Here is a 13,040-nt window from a genome sequence, read left to right on the forward strand (position 1 = left end):
CCCCAGTGGAGAATAAATACCACCAAAAGAAAGCTCTATCTGTCCCCAAAAAAGGGTATAAAATTCATTTCAGTACAGCGCTGCATGACGGAATAAATGTCAGTTAAAGTACCGCAGCGCTGAATACTGAAAAATGGCCTGGATGGGAAGGGGGTTTAACACCGCGGATGTCAACTGGTTAAGAAGCACTGGTTTAGAGTAGCTAGTCACACAGTCCTTGAATTGAAGAACAACAGAATTGTCCAGGATCTCAGTGTTCGATTTCTGATCACCTGTTGAAGATTCACACGTGTTGCTGCTTTTAGCAGTTTGGAAGGTTGACTTGGAGTATGACAAGACAGTTCTTTAGTGTAGCCATTAACTTGTATGATGATTTTGTTGGCACATACTTCATTTGAAGCTTGGGATCTGAATCCATGGTCGACTCCAATAATTACACAACCTAGGTATGTCTTTTGGGCATAAGGAGCATCATTCCAACCATTGTACTGTTCACATACCTTGTGTACTCTTAGAATGTCTCTGCCTAACAGAAGCATGATTTTGGCATCAGGATCAAGAGGTGGGATTTGGTTGGCTAAGTGACATAGGTGTGGTTGACAAAGAACATCCTCTGGTGTAGGGATTTCCTCTCTGTCTTTAGGCAGCCAATTGCACTCTGTGATCTCAGGAAGATCAATTCTTTCTGTTCCTTCTATATAGGTGAAACGATGAAATCAGCATAGGTCATTCTTCCTGTTAGTTGCACTGAACCAGCACAAGTGTGCATTGTACAGGATAACACACCTTCCTTTATGCCGAACAATTCAAAGAATTCTGAAGTAGCAAGTGAATGACTGCTTTGAACATCTAAGACAGCATACATCTTGAGTGCCTTTTCAGGTTGTCCTTTACGAAACACCTTGACAATGCATGTTTTTACTGGAGTTTTACGCCAAGGTTCTTTGTAAGATTAGTCGCTACATTTTGAGGTGAGAGTTGCGGGTGATTGATCGTGGCTCTCCCCACCATGACCGGACGTAGCTGGAGGAGGATGTGTAGAAGAGTTGTACTCAAGTGGATGAAGGGCTTGAACATGAGTATCACTTCTACGCTCCATGCAACTGATTATGGCTTTACAGTCCTTTACCAGATGTTCTGTAGAAGCACACAATTTGAAACACCCCACATTGTTTTAAGAGTTCCATGCATTCATGTAGGTATTATTTTTTTGTTTAGTAAAATTCAATGCATTTCCTGAGTGGATGCATTTTCTAATGAATTGGACAAAGACAATTGGGATCTTTCTATCTCCTCAATCTTGTTACCTTTTTGTCAGAGCTTGTATCAGAGTTTGGTAGTGCATTTGTCTTCTTCACAGATATAGGAATCACAGTCTCTGAATTTGTTTTGAACATGTTTGTCCTTAGGAAAACTTGGAGTGTGAGTGTTAGGCTCCCTGTACATGAAGCTTGGATAATTTTTAGTCTCTGCAATTACCCTGATGAATTCACAGAAAAGAAAAAATGGTGCAAAGGAAACATGGTTCTCTTTCTTGTACTTTGAACCTATGGCTGACCACTTCTCTTGAATGTTGTAGGGCAACTTTGCAACAATTGGATTTACACCTCGGCTGGTGTCTAGATAGCTAAGACCTGGTAGGTGAGGATCTGCCTTCGCAAGGTGTATTTCAAGCAAAAGATCACTCAGTTCTTGAAACTTTTGATTATCCTTACCACATATCTTAGGGAAGTTGTGTAGCCTTTTGAAAAGAGCATCTTCTATAGCTTCTGGACTGCTGTAACTTTGCTCTAGTCGCTCCCATGCAGCGTGAAGACCTGCAGCTGGGATAAACAGCCAGCATAAACAGCCCTTAGACTCATATTACAGTCTAAGGATTGAGGGCCCAGCCACTTAACCAACATGTCAAATTATTCACCAAGTGGAATGCCCAGATCACTGATGGCAGCTTTAAAGGTAGACTTTAATTCTCAGGCCGGTCATCAAACTTTGTGAGCCCAGTGCTGATAAGTCAGGGGCGTACCATGCATCTGGCAAAATCTGACATGTTGTAGTTGGGCAGCTTAGGATAGTACGGAGTAGCAAAGGCATTTAAACCAGAAACAAGTTTGTAGTTTTGTTGCTATGGCAGGTTGTGTCTTGTTGTGTGGAGGAATGTAACTGGCAGGAGGAAGATCACTAACTTGAAGCAGTGTTGGTGGTTCAGCTTGAGCGATGACGTTTGGCAGTTTGTCTCTCTGTAGCGTTTGGCTCAGATGGTCTGGAATAGCGTAAGGATTCTGCTTGATAGGTAGAGAACTTCACAGGTTTATCATATACATTTGTAATCACAGTAGTTTTAATAGGTTAACACTCTGAACGAATGTCCTTGTGGTCAGGAGCATCAGGCTTAACTGAGGATCTGCTGCTCTGGCTTAAGACATAGTCCTTAGCGCTCTCTATGCGACTATCTGTATTTGCAAAGCTGACATCATTTAGTTCACTCTCAGCAACAGCTTGTTCATAAACTCTGCTTAGCCACAGTTGCCCCTTCCTCCATTTCCTTCCGAAGGACTTGTAGCTTTGCTTCAGCCTTGGTCTGCATTGCCTTTAATTCTGCTTGTGCTTTAGCTTGCATTGCTTGTACCTTGGTGATGTACCTTTTTAATAGCTGCTTCCTTTTTTCACACAGCAAGCCTCTGCTCTTGCTGCCTCTGCACGAGCCCTTGTCAGACATGCGCTAAGTGTAGAATGATTTGAGCGGGATGGTCATTTAGTATATTTGGAGGATGTAGTGCGGACAGATGCAGTTTTGTGCAATTGCAATATTTTGTCATCCTGGCTTCTAGAAAGGTGGTGTGCCTTTCCTTGTTGAGAGCAGTGAAGTGATCTAGCTCTTGCACAGACTCCTCTGTGTTAATGCTTGATAGAGTGTAATACTATTCAGAATACCTCATAGCTTTCATTAACTCTCTTTAGCTTTTCAAGCATGCAATTCGATTGCTCGGTCATGTGTTTCATCAGCGGCATGTATGCATTGTACAGTATTATTCCACATATCAGACAGAGTATCAGACATTTCTGCTTTGTTTGCTTCATAATGCTCTAAAAGCTTCAAAGAAGGTTTAATTGTACGTTTGGGTCTAGTAGATATGTCTTCATGTTGAGAATCAGCATTATCTTGGGGAAGAGAAGATGGGTCTGTGTCTAACTGCAATGAATATACAGACTTTGACATTGTGTATTCAGCAGTGTCGTTATACATAAAACCAGCTTGTGAATTGTAGCGTATAGTTCAGCACACAAATTGTATATACGCAGCTCCCCAGGCTATAAGCAGGCTTGCTTCTCAGTGAGTGAGAATACAGCAGACTGTAATTGATCCTCAGGTAATTCTGCAACAAGTGATTTCTGTGACATGTGCTCCCTTAAACACAGGAGAAAACTTGCTCATTGCACACTGTTATAGGCTTAGTAATTCTGTCTTTTCACTATTGTTACAACCACCACTTTATGTATTTGCGCATACTGTACTTTCCTGAGACTCATCTGTACAGATAGTATGACAACCTACTGACTTGGTGGTATTCACAGATAGTGTTAAACTCGATAACACTCAGAGTAGAATCCAATGTAGTGTATTTGCCTTCTCAATACAGAGGATGTAATTCCTTGTCATTAAAGTGAAAAGACATTCCCATCTTTGCCATTAACAGGTTAAACAGAGACCTTCTTACCTCTGCGAGGGATGATGCATAAAGAGGGAGAAGCAAGGAATGACTGGAGGATTTTAGCGGAAGACTGTACCAATGTACAGAAAAGAGCAGGGGTGAATGGGATATATCAAGTATACACAGATTAGGCTGGAACAATGCCAATCTATCACTAGTAGCTATAAATACACCATAACACAATGAAATACAATGTAATATGTATGCAGTGTAACTGAAACAGCAAAACTAATTTTTCAAAATGACACTGGCTGTGGCAGCACAGACCGTTTAAGGTCAGTCTCCCTATTGAGAATAGAAACAGATTTATAGGTCAAGTTAGCATCATGAAAGTGCATATATATATATAATATATGCTACTTTGACCACTCGGATCGGACGGGTGGTGCTCCCCGCAGCAAGATGGCGCCGGGCGCAAACAGTGACACCAGGCCCGCGACGTCTTACTTGCCAGACTCGAGACCGGGAGAATCTCCATCGGGCTTCCCGTCGTCTTGCTCTATAGAAGCGGCGCCGACAACGGAGAGAGAGCTTTCTTTTGGAGGTATATAATCACCACTGGGGGGGGGGTGTTATTTTTTTTACTATATAATGAAAAAAGTACCATAAATGATAAATTTAAAAAAAAACAGTTGCCCTACATTATGTTGTAAAACATTTATTCTTACCCATATTTTTAGTAAAACATAAAATTCAGTGTCACGTCGTGTAAATAGACACCAAACATGTCAAGCCTTAAAATTGCGTGCGCCTGCACAATTGCAAAAAAACGCCCATAGGCGATGATTAAAACGCTTTTACTGCTCATCATTTTAGTATTATCAGTGATTAATGGCTCTAAAATTATTGCTCTCACTGCGGCAATATTTAACATGTGCGGCACAATAGGCGCAATCTTCGTTTTCGCACGTAGGCGCACCTGTCTCCTATCTGCGTGTGTATGTAGGGGCCGGGTTTCTTTTTGTTTAAATTTGTTTTTATTTAGGTTTTAACATAGATACAGGGATATAAAACGGAACAAAATAAAATAATATAATTAAATAATAATATAATCCAAAGGAAAAGGGGGGAAAAAAAAGGGAAAAGAGGGAAATCTTATCTTGTACTCATATTCGTGCTCATGCTCACGGGAAATGAAGAACATCAGGAAGTGTGGCACCGCTCCTGGTTCTCTCGAGTATTTGCCAGGGGGACCACACCTTATCAAATTCGGGAATAGTATTATGCAATCGAGCCGTTAGATATTCCAAATTATGGACATCATGAATCCTTCACAGTAATTCTTCATAAGACGGAGGTGTAGATTGTCGCCATTTTAAGGCTATAAGGCATCTTGCTGCAGTGAGGACATGGTTGGTGAATTTGGTGGTGAATTTCAAAAAATGTGGAATAGGAAGGCCTAAGAGTAAATATACAGGGTCGTCTGGTATAGTCTTATCTATTAATCTTTGGAGCATAATCATTATAGACTTCCAGAAAGGACGTATCTTGGGGCATTCCCAAAATATGTGGAGTAAGGTGCCCTTTAATGTCATACATCGCCAACATGCTGGTGATGGCAAACGATTCATATGATGTAACAAATCTGGGGTGTGGTACCAATGGTATATAATTTTGTACAGATTTTCCTGGTATAAAGTACAGATTGAGGTCTTACTAGCGTTAGTCCAGATGTCCTCCCATTCCTCCATGTCCAGTGTCCGGCCTAGAGCCCTCTCCCATCTACACATATAGTTATGCTTCGGAAAAGGAACAACACAAATAAAGTTAAGTAATTTATAAATGTCTGTTGTCAAGTGTTTACGAGTGGGGCCTTCTAAGCACAGTTTTTCAAATGGTGTTAGTGGTGAAAAACTAAGTGAAGAGGAAACTGTGTATGCAAAATGTTTGATCTGAAGAAATGTAAAAAGAGATTTATTTGGTAAATTAAACTGAGTTTGTAAGATCAGAAATGGCAGTAGGGTCCTGTCTACTTTATCAATTATGTCTTTAAAGCGTAGAAGAGATTGGTCTGACCAAGGGCAGGCAATATATCGGTTGAGTGTAGCCGGGAGGAGGGGGGTATATAAAAAAAGATCTCATTGGTGTAGTAGTTGAAGTAAGGTTAAATGTAAAGCCTACAGAGTGCCAGATATCTTTAGTATGTTGCATGGTAGATAGAAGTGGGGGAACATGTGAAGACTGGAGATCAGGCCATAGAAGGGAATTTAAATGTAGTGGTGAAATCCAGAGACTTTCTATTTCTGCCCATCTACTGGGCGGATTTAGAGATGACCAGGAAGCCAAGTGGCGTAGATGAACAGCTAAATAATATTTGTGTATATCCGTAAACGCCAATCCGCCCTGCGATCTAGAAGCCATTAACACTGTCCTGGCGACCCTTTGAGCAGCATTATCCCATGTAAATTGTAGCAATAAACGTTGCATTATATTAAGGTCCTTTATCGGGATTTTAATAGGTAATGTCCCGAAATGGTAAAGCAGTTTTGGCATGATCGTCATTTTATTTGATGTCATTTTACCAATCCAGGATAAGCGGTGTGATCTCCATCTCAGAAGATCTCTAATTTCCCGGTATAAAGGAACATAATTGGTTTTATATAGGGAAGTCATCTGAGGGGTAAGATAAATACCCAAGTATTTTAGTTTATCTAATTTCCAATTGTATTCAAAGGAAGACTGAAGAGATAACAGTACTTCCTGGGGAATGTGGATTGGCATTGCTTCTGATTTAGTTAAATTGAGTTTGTACCCTGATATGGAAGAATAACTAGTCAGTTCCCTATGTAAATTTGGTAGTGAAATGAACGGTTTAGTCAAGGTCAGTAAAATATAATCTGCAAAAAGTGAAAGTTTGAAAGCACGTCCTTTAACCTGTACGCCAGAAATGTCTGTGGAGTTCCTAATGTGACTTGCTAATGGATCAATACAGAGGGTAAATAAACAAAGGGGATAGAGGGCAACCCTGTCGGGTACCATTACGTATAGGGAAGAAAGAAGATAATGAAAAAGGGAGTTTGATAGCTGCAGAAGGGGTGGAATAGTGGTTCGTTATGGCGTCCAGGAAGGGTCCCTGTAATCCTATGTATTCTAAAGTGGAGAATAGGAATGCCTTTTCAGCATCAAGTGTCAAAATCACAGATGCCGTATCTGAAAGATTTAGAATTTCTATAAGGTCTATCGTACGCCTTGTATTGTCTCCCGCTTGTCTGAAAGGAGACAGTGGTACGTAATGCTTTATTAACTAAAAAACGATCTATTCTAGTGTAAGTTTCATGGGCATTGGAATAAAAAGTGAATTGTCTATCTGTTGGATTCTGAGTTCTCCAAGCATCAAACAAAGTATATCTTTTAAGCATTGATTGGAATTGATGGGCTAATCTTACTGCTCCCCCGGGTGTGGGGTTTCCAGCAATCCCCAGTCTATCAAGAGTTGGGGACAGGAGGACATTAAAGTCACCCCCAATGATCAAATATTTATGAGGTATGGAAGACAATTTTGAAAAAATGGTTCTCAAAAACGGTATTTGTCTAGTGTTTGGTGTATATAGATTGCATAGTATAACCTGGTCTTGTCCCCATGTACCATTTATTATAATGTACCTACCCCCCGGGTGAGTGATAACTTCTGATGGTTTAAATGGACACCCTAGTTTAAAAAGAGTTGCCACCCCAGCCCGTTTTCCTAAGGTAGAATTAGCTGAATAATAAGTCGGGAAGCGGGTTCTTAAAAAGTTAAGTGAACTCTGAGAACAAAAGTGAGTTTCTTGAAGGAATACTACGTCCGGGTCTAAGCGTTTAAGCTCTCTAGAGAGTAATCCCCTCTTACGATTGGAATTTAGTCCCTTTACATTAAAGGAGACTATGTCATAATTACTGGGCAGGGCCATTGGAGTATGAAAAAAGACAAATTTACTGTATATAGGTTCATCAGTACAAAATATATAACAACCTTACCACCTGGATAACGTCCCAAAAAGTAAAAAGGTCTCCGAGGTCGCATCCTCTACATAACCACTTATGTAGGGCCAAAAGCCGAATTTCCCGTGAGAGAGTTTCTTCAAGGTATAAACAAACAAAAACAAAAAATTTATTACAGATGACATTAAAAGGGGTAGAAGGGGGAAGGAAAGAAAGAAAAAGAAAATAAATAGGTAGGCACAAGAAAATATGTATCCTTGACATAAACAAAATATTGTATCTGAAACTGCTATTGTCTGAGTCCAAAGAGTCCGACACTGCCCTAAGCATCCTATATATTTCTCCTAGGGTATACAAGCAGTGGTAAAGCTAAACTAATATACTAATTCAGCTAAGTTAAAACTAAACTAATCAGGGGGGGTAGTGACTAAGGAAGTGAGCTAAAGGGCAACTCTCCCTATTTCTAACTGTTTATAATACAGTCCTATTTCAATTCCCTTAAAAAGGGGGGTTAGTCTCCTAGAGAAGTAGGCAGGGTATGGTAGAATCCGAAAAAGAAAGAAAAAAGGGGGGAGAGAAAAAGGTTAAATAATCTTCAGTGAATTTAATTAATTAACCCAAGTTATGCTGCGTTCTCTACAGCTAAAGCTATTAATCTATCCTAGTATCTAATACATAAGAATGAGTACATATTACATATAATGCCCAATAATCAATAAGTGGTTACACTGATAGATCAAGTATGGTCGTTTTTGACCTCTTATCGAGCCCGATGTAGGGCATGGTCGTGGGTGTCTCTCTTGGGACCATATTGCTTTTTCTTGGAAACCCCTTGCCACTGAGGCGATTGCAAAGGGGCGGTGGGCAAAGGGTCCCAACTGGTCAATTTAGGACAATGAATACCCAGGTCTCTGCAAAAAGCCTCGAGATCTTCAGGGACTTTCAGTGTTGCCGATCTACCTTCTCGTCTAGCTGTGAGGCTGAAAGGAAAGCCCCATCGATATGGGATATTGGCTTCTCGTAGTAAAGTAAGCAAAGGTTGTAAAAGTCTGCGTTGTTGTAGGGTTATCCAAGAAAGATCTTGGAACAATTGGATCTGTGACCCCTTGAACTCCAAATTTCGCGATCTGCGTGTTAACTGCATAATTTCCTCTTTAAGAGCATAGGAATGAATCCTACAAACCACATCCCTAGGTTTTGTAGGCGCTCCACGAGGGCGAAATGCTCTATGGGCTCGGTCGATTTCCACTATATGCGTGGGAGGTTTGCCCAGTATAATATTGAATATGGTCTGTAGGGTCTCGTGTAAATTTTCCAGTCCAGTAACTTCTGGGAGCCCCTTTATCCTGATATTATTTCTACGGCCCCTGTTGTCTAAATCTTCCATTTGACGTTGCATATCTCTTATAGTGGAGCTCTGAGCAAGCACTTGAATATATAGTGAATCTAAATCTTGTCTTGTCGCTTGAGTGTCAGTTTCAACCATCTCGACTTGGTTAGCAAGATGCTTAAAATCTTCACGAAGAACCATTATTTCAGATCGACAGGTATCTTTAACTTCTTGGATCAGGGCACAAAAGTCCATTTTGTTCGGAATAAACTTAATAAAGTCCCTCCAAGTCATTGGTTCCTCATTATCAATTTCAGTAGGTACTAACGGAGGTCTCAGTTCTTGACAATGGGTACCGATTTGAGATATTCCAGCATTAGTTATAGATCTCCTGGTCTCACTTAAGTGTAATGGTGCTCTTTCTCCATCAATGCCCACTTCAAACCACTGTTTGCTAGAGACAGCTCAAGCCTGGGGCATCCCAGGGTCCTGTAGTGTTCCTGCTAGTGTAGGAAAAACAATAGGGATACCTCTTACATAATTCCCCTCAGTTTCTGGGCCAGTGTCTTGGTTACTGTGGCTCTTCAATTCCTGGTTTCCTTGCTTTAGAGGGGCTATTTGTATCATAGATACCCCCCCTAAAACATCCTGAACACTGTCTATGGCGGCATCTATGGCAGCAGAGGCAGGAGCAGAGAAAGGGGGAGATTCCATATCTGCCGTATGCAATGTTGGTAAAGATTGTCTATCAGAAGAGGAAGCAGATGAGTTCCCAGCCCGTTCTTCACTAATGGAAGATTGCCACAGGGGGAGTGTATTGAGAGAGACACCAGGGGAACGAGGGAGCAGATCGCATACCTCTGTATTAGCACTGACTGTAAACCCAGTTGAGGATTCCGCCGAATAAGCTGTCGACCTAGTTGCACGAGAGGGTCCGGCATCTCGGTCTCTCTCGCCGGAGGATCCGCCAGACGCAGAGACACTCGCGGCGTCTGACGTCATCTTTGTGCGTTCCGGAGTCGAATCCAGGGACCTGAAGTAAGATCTAATGCCTGTATTAGGCGTTTGCGGCGGACAGAAGGCTCCGACCGTCTTTGGTGCTTTTGGTCTTTTCGATATCTTCGGTCCCTTGTTGCGGCCCATTCCGTGGCACTTACGGTACTCCTACTCTGGGTCAGTGTCTAACTCGGATCCGCAAGGACAGCTACAGCAGCATTGGATAGATAATACTTTTTTTTCTTTTTGAATTTTTTATGCTTTATTTTTTTAATGATTCTTTAATTTTAGTATTACTTTTTTTTTTTTACACACAGCTTTATTGCTATTACATAGGGGTCTAAGAAGCCCCCTACATAATAGCCAATTTACATGGCAGGTCCTCTTTATGGAGACATCAGGGGGTCTCCAAGACCCCTAATGTCACCTAGGGACCCCCAGAGAAGCTGATGAAGCAGAGATCGGCTTCATCAGCTTCTGTAGCTGGAGAGTGAGCTGTAGCTGGAGTGGAGAATCTAATCTACATCACTTCCTGCATTCAGGGACTGACAGAAGATCAAAGGGAGTTTGTATACTGAACTCCCTTTGATCTCCTGTCACAGAGCCGTGCCGTTCCCGGCCGCATCGGGCACAGCGGATCTTGGGACCGGCAACGGCAGTGACAGCAGCTTTAAGGTATTTGAAAAGATTGGATATCAAGGACAAGGGAGGTTCAGTAAAACCTTTGATTAGCCAGGCACCGATATCCAAATTAGGGATATGGTTTGGATATACAGCTAAAGGGAGAGGCATTGAAACTCTAGAGTGCACCGAGCTCATAGCAAGAACTTTTTGCCAAATGGATACAGCTGCCAAAATTTTTTGGATAAGGGGGAACAATCACTGAATCCATTAAGGACACTGCCAGGGGGCGTGGCTACCAAGAGATGTGAGAAGACATGTCCTCCCTGAGCTCAGTCTATACCCGCTGAATTAAAGAGTTTAGCAGCCCTTACTCGGCTCTACCATGAGGGAGAAAAAGTCCAAGAAGTCTGCAAAGACCCCCTCTATATCTACTAAGAGGTCCCAAACCTCCTCGTCCATCAGGGGATACTTTGACCACTCGGATCGGACGGGTGGTGCTCCCCGCAGCAAGATGGCGCCGGGCGCGAACAGTGACACCAGGCCTGCGACATCTTACTCACCATCCTCGCCATCCTCAAGACCGGGAGAATCTCTATCGGACTCCCCATCATCTTGCTCTATAGGAGCGGCGCCGGCAATGGATGTGGGTGAAGCACTGACGCCTCCTATGATGTTCCAGACGATCGCTGCGAAGCCAGCAGGAGAGGTGTCTGAATGGCCTGTACATGAGGCCGTCCCGGAGTGGTCCCCTTCCGGTACACAGCGGGCAGTGGAAGAGGGCCTCAACTCAACCCTAGGCCATCGGAAGTCCCCCTCGCCTACACCTGTGCCTCTGCTCCATGGGGATGGTGATGCAGCTGACCCCCCGAGGCCCGGAGAAGAGGCCAGTTCATGGGATATGCCTCCGGAACAGCTATTTAGGCTGCAACGCACCCCCAGATCCAGGACATACTCGCCATCAGGCCTCAATCTAGACCCCAAGATACCACAAATGCTACTGACATGCCTACTCCTATGCAACCTTCAGAGAAACGTAAGTCTGTGCAGTCCTCTAATTTACTTTCCTCCTTGGATGCAGAGGAGGATGATTACACTTCATGGCGTGAATGCATGAAACATATACCGACTAAGAGAGACTTTAGGTTGCTGGTGCAAGAAGTTAGAGATACCTGCAAATCTGAAATACAGTTGCTCCATAATGACTTTAAGCATTTGACCCAAAGAGTGGAGGACATAGAGGGAGAAGTGCAACACAATAAATTGGACCTGTATCAACTCCAATCCCATTATGTAATGCAGGCTAATACCATCCGGGACCTGCAGAGACATGTGGAAGACCTTGACAACTGTGGAAGACAGAATAATCTTTGCCTCAAGGGCTTGCCGGAAGCCACTGGCCCTGAGGATCTACAGGATGTCTTGCAAACGCTCTTTAATAACATTCTAGGCGCCCCCTCTACTAACAAAATAATTATTGATCAAGCTCACAGGGCCCTTTGACCTAGAGGATCTTCTACCAATCCGAGGGATGTCATCTGTAGAATTCATTATTTTCGAGGGAAGGAAGAGATTCTGCAGAAAGCTGGTAACATGAGATCTTTGGAGTTTGATGGAGCTCCCCTACAACTATACCCTGACCTTTCTTGGGTCACGTTGCAGCAAAGGAGATGCTTACAACCATTGTTGACCCTATTGAGAGACAATGACATACCATATCGCTGGGGCTTCCCTTTTAGCCTTACGGCCCGCAGGGATTGAAAAAGTGCTACCCTCAGGGTGCCAGAAGATTTGTCTTCATTCTGCTCGGATCTCCGCATCACTTGTCCTACCCTGTCCGGATGGGACCCCTTGCCCAAACTTGGTCCTGAGCCAACAACCTGGCATAGATCCACACCTGGAAAAAAAGCTGTGAGGCTAGATGCCCCATTCGAAACTCCCCTACGTAAACCTAGAGGACCGCCCATGTCTACTCCAAGATGTCAAAGCTAATGATATAGTATAAGCTGTGATGTGTATGTTATTTGCTTTTACAGCTACGTATATTTCTATCTTAGAATGCTCCCAGAGGATTATTTACACAACATGGGCTTTTGTGACAATCCGGTATTCCTTGCTACTTTTTTGTGAATCCTGGCTGTTTCACCAATCCAGGGCTGCTAACTCAATAACCCCATTTTACATTACTATAGCGGGTCAGTGAGACGGCTCTTGAAGTTGGTTCGTTGATCCGCCACCGTATTACCCCCTCCACTTCTCCCTTCTGCAGAACTTATTACCGTGGGTAGTCTTTAAGTGAAACTTTTCTCCAAAGGCTTTGGAAGATGCTGGCAATATTTTCCTAGTTGAGTGTGGAGAAATCTATTATCCTATTGCACATCGTTTGGAATTCAATATGTTCGCTTGCTTACTGGTTGAATGTGTATTCACAAATTTCTTTTTTGGTTATTTTAGCTTGTTAT

At 42.6% G+C, this 13,040-nt stretch overlaps 1 long non-coding RNA gene across 1 annotated transcript in view; it reads left to right on the forward strand.

Annotated features, from left to right (window-relative positions):
• The window catches only part of LOC108798505, a 26,409-nt gene extending 13,863 nt beyond the window's left edge, over nucleotides 1–12,546 (forward strand). The window contains exons 2-3 of the long non-coding RNA XR_001941955.1: nucleotides 7,462–7,468; nucleotides 12,536–12,546. This is a non-coding gene — a long non-coding RNA (uncharacterized LOC108798505). The remainder of the gene's footprint in view (nucleotides 1–7,461; nucleotides 7,469–12,535) is intronic.
• Nucleotides 12,547–13,040: the final 494 nt, after the last annotated feature.

The sequence above is a fragment of the Nanorana parkeri genome, unplaced genomic scaffold (assembly GCF_000935625.1).
Source record: "Nanorana parkeri isolate BGI_ZX_2015 unplaced genomic scaffold, ASM93562v1 scaffold1491, whole genome shotgun sequence".
Classification (NCBI taxonomy): Eukaryota; Metazoa; Chordata; class Amphibia; order Anura; family Dicroglossidae; genus Nanorana; species Nanorana parkeri.